Below are 10000 nucleotides of genomic sequence, written 5' to 3'. Positions count from 1 at the left end.
TTATTTGCTCCCCCACCGAGCAAATTAGGCACAAGGCCGATTTTTAATGTGAGGAGTAAAGAAGAAATGGGGACCAACTCCTCAGGGAGTAGGTGAGCTGGATAGTTACAATTGGTATGAAGGGTTGCCCCTATACTTACCAAGGTCTTATATGTGGGGGGCCCCCACATATGGTCTTTGTTTGCAGTATCTGCCGGAACAGATACTACACTTTATCTTGGCCAAAAGGCCAAGAAAAACTTAAAAAGCTAAGAGCAGCATCTATTAACAAGAGACCTTTGATCTTAACCAAAAAGGCCAAGCACAAAAGTGTTATGGACAGACTGACAGACCGACCGACTGACAGACCGACCGACCAACCGACCGACCGACGGAGTGCCTTATAGAGTCGCTTGCACGCGACTAAAAAGAAGTAAAAAAAATAGAAAAAACCTGAGACATGAGCATGCGAGTATTACGTTTTTTTAAACAGTTTACTTCTTGTAAGTAAAAAAAAAAAAATACTCGAGCTAGGATCGAAACCAAACCTAAAAACAGGGGGTCAAGTATGATAACCATTAAACCAGCTTGACACGATCTTTGAAAATTCTTTTCAAACCAACTTATTCTTAACATAAGGAATCTGTTCTGTAACAACTGACAAACAGATAAAAATCCAATGATTCCCTCCATGTGCTAACTTTTCAATTTTGACCACTTCACAGTTCTTCTTTCCGGACAAAAACCGATTATGAAGTTTTCCACCTACCTTATATATCAAATTTTATTTATATTTTCCAAATACCCTATATATCAAATATATTTTCCAAATACCCTATATATCAAATTTCAAGTCTGTAGATCAAAAATTCGTTGAGTATATAGGTCGAGTAGTGTCCTCACACACATTCTCACTTTTATAGATATATAGATAAGCAATAAGATTGTCTGACATTTCCTATGCATTATATATATAAAAAAATACTAATGTCAAATGGTCCGGTTAAATAATCGGATCGCCTGTAGTCAAGAGCGACCTTTGCATTGGCTACTACATTAAGAAATGGGGAAGGGGGCTCAATACTTTCCCTGGATAGTAGCACTTGTCTTTGACCTTATAGTGTTGAGTGCTTAAAAACGAAGCATCAAGTACCATATTTTGAGCCTTTGGCATGGCTCAATCAAATGCCATAACCAATTCCACAGTTCTCAATAAAATACTCTCCAATCTTTTTTGTTTTTTTAATCGATTTTCTTGTACTTTAAATCTTTATTTCATTTATGTATTTTGTCAATGGGATCGCTGGGGAGAAATCGCATCAAATATGATTTTCATAATTTGAAATTCAACGCTGGGTGCATTGCACCCAAGTAAGCTTGGCAATTTATTCAAGCAAGATTATTCCTCTAATTAAAACTGATGAGGAGAACTTGTAATTTTTAATTAATTCTTAGTGGAAGGTTGAGATATTCTTTAACGACGAATTGATGAGAGTATCTCTGGGAAAAAAATGGATTTCTATAAAGACCAACTGTTCACATGCTCTTCAGGAACTGATTCTGTAAACTTTGAAATTATCACGTTTTTGAATTTTTGAAATTACGGTGGATTCTTTGGACTACTGTTCTCATACTTACTGTTATTTTCACATTTTGGTTGATGTAACTTCCAACTTTTTACATGGGATTCATGTCAAACTCGGGAATCTTTCTGCCAAACTCGGAAATTTGCAAAGAATTTCGACTAGAACTCCCAATTCAATCCACAGAATTCGTTCAATCAGTCATAACTTGGTAGAAGTCCTAAGAGTGTCGCCTGCACTGGGGATTGAACCTTCAACACACAGCAATTGTTTACAACTGAATTTGACCAAGTACTTTATCACCTATGCTATGGGATCTTGTGGGCAATTCTAGTTTAAGTTGGAGGAGCCTTAACCCTATTTTTTCTAGATGTATAGTCTTATTACATATTGTTATATATCATTATTTATTACTTCATATCAGTACTATATATATATATATATATATATATATATATATATATATATATCGAAATAGAAAACATACAGCAAGACGAGCCAGTGGCGTAGCTAGAGTAAATGTCACCCGGGGCGGTCTACTCAAATGTCACCCCACTGACATTGTGTAACCCCTCCTTTGCTGTCACCTGGATCGCCCCCCCCCTCAGATTTCACACACACACACACACATATTTATATATATATGTTAAGATTTTTGTTCCTTAGAAGCGCTGGTTGAGTTTGAAAAATAAAATACGTATTATATAAGTTTGAAGCCAAAACAACGCATTATTACAAAATAAACAGATATTTATTTTGTTTGAAATTTATATTGAAATTCATAAATATATTTCGAAGCAAAACTTCTTCTTCAGTATGTCTTTCTTTCTTTCTTTCTTTTTTTGCCATGTTGTTGTTGGAGCAGAGAATCAGCAAGTAGAAGTCCGTTTGTTGTTTTTACGGTAGTTTTTAAATCTCGGAACGGTCACGCGGGATTCACGTTAAGATTTTTGTTCCTTAGAAGCGTTGGTTGAGTTTGAATAAAATAAAATACGTATTATATACATTTGAAGCCAAAACAAAGCATTATTACAAAATAAACGGACATTTACTTTGTTTTAAATTTATATATATATATATATAATCACTTAATCCATTTTTCTAATTATTTTTTTCACATTTTTTCTTCAGTTACTTATTTAAAATAGAAATGTAAAATATTTTAGAAAAGATTAAAAACTTAAAAACTTTACATAATACATGATAAATAAATCTTATTTTCAGACGATATTCGCACCTTAACCTGGCTGAACAATTTTGTTGGGGGTGACAGTGTGTCACCTCTCTTTTTCTGTCACAAGGGCGGACCGCCCACCCACCCCGTCTCCTCTAGCTAGGCCATTGAAACGGGCATACAGACATCAACGATCTTGAAGAATAGGAGTTGTACGAATACCTTGGCATAGAAGAAAACTACTCAATTCAACATTCAATAATGAGAAACAAAATAGGCAGAGAATATGTACGCTTTGCACGAAAAAATGTCATCTAATCAGTTTGCCATGCTTAGTAATAACATACAGCTTTGTCATTAATGACTGGCCATAAAGAGACATTAACAGGTTAGATACTAAAACACGAAAAATGCTGACACTGTATAGCAACCAGTGCCTACCAAAGCTATACAGAAATTGATCATCAACACCGAGCTACTATTGTGAGCACCAGGCAATATCTGATGAGCTCCCAGAATCCCAAGATGGTATATGAACATCTTCATCACAAATCTGACCTAATATTTTGGACAAGACTCTTACAAATGAGACAGAAATAGAAAACAACATTCAACAGAAATAGCCCAGAAGAGTCATCAAAAACACCCACAGGTCTTCCATTACACTGTTTATTTGGGTCGTCCTATTTTCCATTGTTCTTATGTCTATAATTTTTACTTCGTTCCATAAGGGCAGATGGTGTCCCTCTTCCTTCCATGTGTGTTCACATATCTATCTATCTATCTATCTATCTATCTATCTATCTATCTATCTATCTCTATATATATATATAATGCAAAATGTGTGTGTGTTTGTGTGTCTGTCAAAAACTTTTGACACACGCGACGAAGTCTTACAAAACTGGTATCGTTATAAGGCTCAGGCCTTCGGACGACAAATATCCAAAAATTGGCCAAATACATTAATTCTTCGACCTTCAACTGGCCCGTTTTTCACAACATTTTTGTCAACATTTTTACGACGTCATCATACGCCTTGCAATAACTAATCTTATTTTGAATGGTGGGTGCGTCGACTAAACCATTCTCTTTTTTTCACTTCCTTTTTGTCTTAGTGTTATAGGTTCGATCCTGCCTACCTAATACTTTTTGTTTGTTTTTTTTTTGCGCTCGCCCGAGTACTCGCTGCTATTTTCATGGTTTATTTATTTATTTATTTTGTTGTTGTTTCTTTGCCTACTCGCTCGATTGAAACATGTTTTAAGGCTCCGTTACCCAATACCTTTACGATAAAACTTCTCCACACCCGACCAACTTTGGGTACTCCCGCTAGTATATCTATAAATAACACTCAATATGAAAACAGTAATCTGAAGAATCCAAATAATACGTTATAAAATTATATTTTTCAGTCATGCTACATGTAGAAACAACTCCATTGTAACTGGTCTTTATTGTATTTTTTTATTATATTTTTGAATTTATAATGATTTTCTCTATTGCTGATTTTTGTTTTAGATGATTATGTAAAATAGTTTAATATCATCAATCGTTGGAATAAATACTGTTGTCATATTTAGGCCGGTGAGTCTGTGTCCCATTTGAAGGTTCTTGATAAATTTCAGAAAGGTATGCGTAATTTGATTGGCCCCTACTTTTACTTCACAGATATGATGTTGCTAGTCTCAGTCTTTTGTACAAATACTACAATAGCAAGTATTCTTTAGAATTGCTTGATCTATTCCCTGCTTCCCTTGTTCTGACTTATTTGACTCGTTGGTCTAGAGGTCTCCATCAATTTGCTGTTTTAATACTTCATTGTAATACAGCTTCCTATTCCAGTAGCTTCTTTCAAAGGATTGCAAAGTTGTGGAACCCTTTTCCGTCTCACATAATACCATGTATATACTAGTGTTTATATAATCGATATTATTAATCAATGAAAAATACTTGTATACTGAATCGATTCCAGCAAAGATGAACGAACATGGCGAAGCTTAAGAGCGTTTACGATATTTGTGCGTGGTGTATTGCGATTCGCTGCATTTGGAAAGAATGGAGAAGACGAAGGTTGAGAATCATCCCAGGGCTTCTGACATGTTGTTATCTTTTTATTGAAGGAAGCAAAGGTTGATAATGCACCAATGGCTTTGTGGTTATTGCTAACAGACAGGTCAACATATTCATTTTCCGCACTGACTAATCTTTCTCTTTCGTTCTGTCTTCCGGAATAGTTTCCATCACAACATCGGCATTAGATCATTATTATTATTTTCTGTTCTTCCTTAGTTGGTTCTCTCTCTCTCTCTCTCTCTCTCTCTCTCTCTCTCTCTCTCTCTCTCTCTCTCACACACACACACACACACACACACATATATATATATATATATATATATATATCTTCCTGTTATGCAGTTCTTCGCTTTTTTTTTTTTTTTGCTCGTTTTCGCCTCAAACAAGGCATATTGCCACTTGGACATAAAGGAATACCATTTGAGATCGTGTCAAACATAGAACAGTGGAGAGGTAAGCAGTGAAATGTTTGTTCACTTTACATTTAAACTTCTGTATGTTAGTACACCCAGAGAAACAGGAAGGGAATTCCAAAGTCTAGCAGTTTGAAGGAAGAAACTATTAAAATAGAAAACTTTCCGGCATCTAGGGACCTCACTAGTGAATGGGGTGGGGTTTTGCTGCTTGAGTTAGTTGAGAGTATGTAGGTTGAGGGTGGGTCAGAAGTCCTCTAAGTTCATCAAAGCACATTTGCTCGGTTCATACAAACCCCTTCGCTTCTTTCTCTTTATAGTAAACCTCATCATTCAGTATTATACTAAACCAGAAGAATAACCGACCAAAGTAGAATAAATCTGCACAAAATTTACAAAAATAAAATTAAGACACATTATCTAGAATACTTATTCCGATTTGGATCAAAATCCCTTACCTATCAGCTTTGTTCAAAATTTCATAATGATCAGTTAAATAGTTCAGTAGTTAACTCTGCACACACACACACACGCGATTAACTTTATATATAGATGTAAGTAGATCAACGTTTGTTCCTTTAAGGTATTTTTTACATAGATTTTAATTACACAAAATGCATGCTAAAATAGTCATTAGTTCTAGGATTAAGTTATGTTTGAAAATATTTTTTTCAAATTTTTCTAAATAATGGTGATTCATAAGTAACTTGACAAATCACACATGTAAGTTTTTTTTTTACATAAGCATCACAACTTATCAAGACACAAAGACCACTCGAGGATAAGGGTTAAAGAGTACACAGTAGTCAATTGGACAATATAGTAATCGTTAGTAATAGAAATTCGATAAATTTGTTAACTTAAGTGGAACGGCTCATCGAGAACTTGTTTACGTTGGACTTGAAGACAACCAAATTGTAGTCAGCTGGAAAGCAGGAAAACGGAAGGCAGTTCCACAGGTGTGGAGTTCTAAGAAAGAAGCTTTGTTTATGGACTCTACGTTTAGGTTTAGGTACAGATAAGAGTCGGGGGAATTATTGATAGTGTTTTCAGCTAGACGGGTGTTTTTTGTGAAAGTTTGGCGAGGGGGGCATAGATTGGAGCTCAGTCGAGCACTTGCCATGAAAATAACGATAAAGCAGAGACAAACTCGCAACATCTCTTCTATGAGAAAGAGGTTGCAGAGAAGAGAAAAGGACATCCTCTACGAGGCTACGAAGTCTATTTTGAACTTTTTGTGCAGACCAACGATGACAGTCAGCACGTTTGAGAGAACAGAGGTCAGTGAGAAGGAGGACAATTACGTTTTATTCAGAGAAAATACCCAGAAATAAATGTTGTAAAAAAAAAAAAAATGGAGTCGAGTTATTACTTGTCTTATGTTCCTTGCGACATACTCTGCTACAGCGTGTTGGGTCCCAGGTGTCTACATATTAAGACGCGTATTAACATGTACAACACTACATATCCCCTTCTTCATCTTTTATTTCCTATCAAACAATTTCCGCTGTAACTATTTATGTATGACAAAGTAAGGCATGACAAATGGCTCCTGCTGATTCTTTAGTCGAGTGATATTTATGCATGTCATTCGAGCAACCTAGGATTCTGCCAATAACAAGAAGCAACTGATTTTTATTTAGGCTGAGAACTATGCTGTTTTGTGTTTATTTTTATTTATTATTTTTTTTTTTGCTAAAATATTTGTATGAAATAAACAAGTTTCTTTTCAGGTTTAGGTAGAATATTAAAAACAACAATAAAAAAACATGGGTTAAAAATGAAAAGAAAATAAATAAATAAATAAAAATATTTGTTTACTTTTTAAATCGTTCATGTCTCTTTCTTTTTGTTTGAGTTTTAATGGTAAATTTTCATTTATTTTTTAATAGTAAATTTTTATTTACTATTTTAATAGGTTTTTAATTTAATTTTAATGGTAAATTTTTATTTTTTAATGATAAATCTTTACCGATCTTTTAATGGTAAACTTATACGTATCTTTTAATGGTCAATTTTTACTTATTTTTAAATGGTAAATTTTTACTTATTTTTTAATAGTAAATGCTTATTTTTATTTTTTGTGTTTTAATAGTGAATATTTTTTTAACATTTTTCGTTTTATGTTTTATTCGTATTTGTTTTAATTAATCTCTCAAGTCTGAAAAAAATTGATTATTTTTACAAAGATTTTTTACCTTACGTTAGTGCCAAGGCGTGTTTTGTCACACCAAATTTGCTTAAGTGCTCATAATTCTTAGTTGGCAACTTATTTCTTTTTCTCCCTACCAGTACTCTCCTGACTCAGTGAAGGTATATCAAACGTGGTATGGCGCAGTTGTATCTCACTTTTCCTTGGAAGTGAATCAAATTGAAAGGTAATGTTTATGTAATGAACTCATATTCATTTTTCTTGCTAGTTCAATTTATGGAAACATATTGAGTTCATCATAGATATTAAAAAAATAACAAAAACTAGTGTATCCTATGGGTATTTTTAAAATAAAAGTGGCCTAAATCATAAATGACGTGTCTGTATATCACACGATTAGAAAATCAGAAGAAGTCATTTGTCATGTCTTACTGAATATTTGTCGTGCCTAAGTATGCCTTACATAAATATTAAAAACCAACAATTTCATTCTAAAACGTTCCTTCCTCTATCTTCTTTGCCCGCCTCTGATTCCTCTTAATTTTCTTTCTCTTTCGTTTGTAATTTCGATACTGTGTCCTTTGCCTCCACCTATTCCCCCCACTTCATTTTTTGCCATTCTTTCCATTCTTCCAGACACAATTTCTTTCGTAAAAAAAACTTCTTTCTTCCTCAATGCTCTTCTGCTCTCTCTCTCTCTCTCTCTCACTTTCTCTAACTCCCTTTTTTCTCCACTTTTTTCTTTTTAATTATTCTCAGAGTCATCCCAACCGTGCACTCCTCCCATGATTCCAACCCGCCCACCCATCTCCGCATGTATTCAACCCAAATATTGTTATTCGCAAGGTTAACTTACCAACCGACTAAGCGCATGTGTTCGTCGGCTTCATTTGCATAAGCTTGACGTGCCGATTCCTACCATATACCTGATCAATTTCACTGCTTCAAAGACAGTAGTGTATCATTCAGCTCATAATGAAATCAATAAACCTTCCGTGTCAACGCAGCCGTTAGATTTCTCCTGCAAAGTCTACAATCTCTTGTACCAAAATAAGATGCCAGAAGATACCATTGCCATTCTGGGCTGGTTGGAACCTTTGGCCCATTAAATACTTTACTTAAACTTTGCAGAATTGTTTTTGAATCGATGCCAACAGCCTGTCATTCTCTAACTTAAAACTACCCGAAAGAGAATGAATGTTTATGGTTGAGATAAAATATGTCTATCTTATTTGATACAAAAGACAGATTGGGAGTCATATTGCTAAGGCCTATGATCTTGCCTATCTTTGGACAGGCGAAATATTATTCCGAGAATAAGAGACGGGCCAAACTTTGAGCTATAATGCACAGACCATAATCTGCAGACTAAAAAGACATCAATAATGTTTTGCAATAAAAATCGCCAGCAACTGTTATTTATTTCCTTTTTACCACTACAGGAAGATGTGACACAAGGTTGGAAGAGTCAAGCCAGCACCCTTAAAGACGAAGCACTCTGGCCTTTTAAAAATTGTTTTAGCAGATCTGTCAGCATTATCCGGCCAGAGCGCCTCGGAAAATAAGCAATTAACTTATTCCACTCAAAAAACAGGAGGCAGAGCCTAGGAGTGTAGACCTAAGACTACTCAGAACGAATGTCTCATCCTGCTAGATTGAAGCCCATCGAAATGACCTAGTTTATTATGGACTAATTGTCAAGATCGGATCAAGTGACCAAATGAGTGGCAAGATTTGCTGCGGAATCACAACAAGATTGCATTCGAAGAGTATTCTGAAAAGATAGTATTGATCTTTTCAATTACTGACACGAGGAATTAATAAATTGTCAACAAAAAAAAAAAAAAGAAAAAAAGAAATTAAAAAAAGAATTCTTAAATTCTTATAAGCCGACGGTCCATATGATTTATTGCACTTTTATAAAATATGTACAAAATTATATACAAGCTTTTATTCTTTTATCGTGGTCTTTGAAGTCAAAAACAGGCGAACATGTTAAGTCAACAATACAAGGTTTATTTACAATTACACCGAAAGCATGTAACAAATGAAAAAGATCGCTCGGTATGTGGGTTTGATGGTGTGGTGTCGGTGCGAAGCGACGGTAGAAATGTCATTCCTTGCTCGAATTGCTCTCTGTTATTCTGCTTTATGTCTTACATGTAAATTCCATACATCGGAATTCGATTGTTCACTTATATTGGCATACTTATAAATTGGAATTTCTATTGTTTCATCGTTTTGTTAGTATATATATATATATATATATATATATATATATATATACATGCAGCATAATCACGTTGACACACCGGTTCTCATCAGATTACCGAAGTTAAGCAACGCTGAGCCTGGCTAGTACCAGTATGTGACCATATGGGAATTCTAAGCGCTGTATGTACTTCTGCTTATCTCGGCATTGTTTCCAGTCGTCCTGCTTGCCACCGGTATTCAACAATGTCGACACAGGAGAGGTGTGGTTGGGATTGTGCAACACTTGCCACAAAAATATCACGTGCAGGAACCCTTACAGTTAGTATCCATAGTCTGTCAAGACTGAATAAAGCCACCATAAATATATATATATATAACAAATAAATGACAAAAGTTTATATTCCAAATTTCA

General features: G+C 34.7%; 1 protein-coding gene across 19 annotated transcripts in view; it reads right to left on the bottom strand.

The window, feature by feature from the left end:
* The window catches only part of LOC145247280 (suppressor of lurcher protein 1-like), a 1714203-nt gene that overhangs the window by 1574326 nt on the left and 129877 nt on the right, over positions 1-10000 (bottom strand). The gene's annotated exons all lie outside the window — the stretch shown is intronic.

This window comes from Euprymna scolopes, chromosome 25, assembly GCF_053919585.1.
Source record: "Euprymna scolopes isolate OS-2025 chromosome 25, ASM5391958v1, whole genome shotgun sequence".
In the NCBI taxonomy this organism is placed as follows: Eukaryota; Metazoa; Mollusca; class Cephalopoda; order Sepiida; family Sepiolidae; genus Euprymna; species Euprymna scolopes.
Note: the sequence above shows the minus strand (reverse complement) of the source record. Positions and strands in the feature narration are given on the sequence as shown.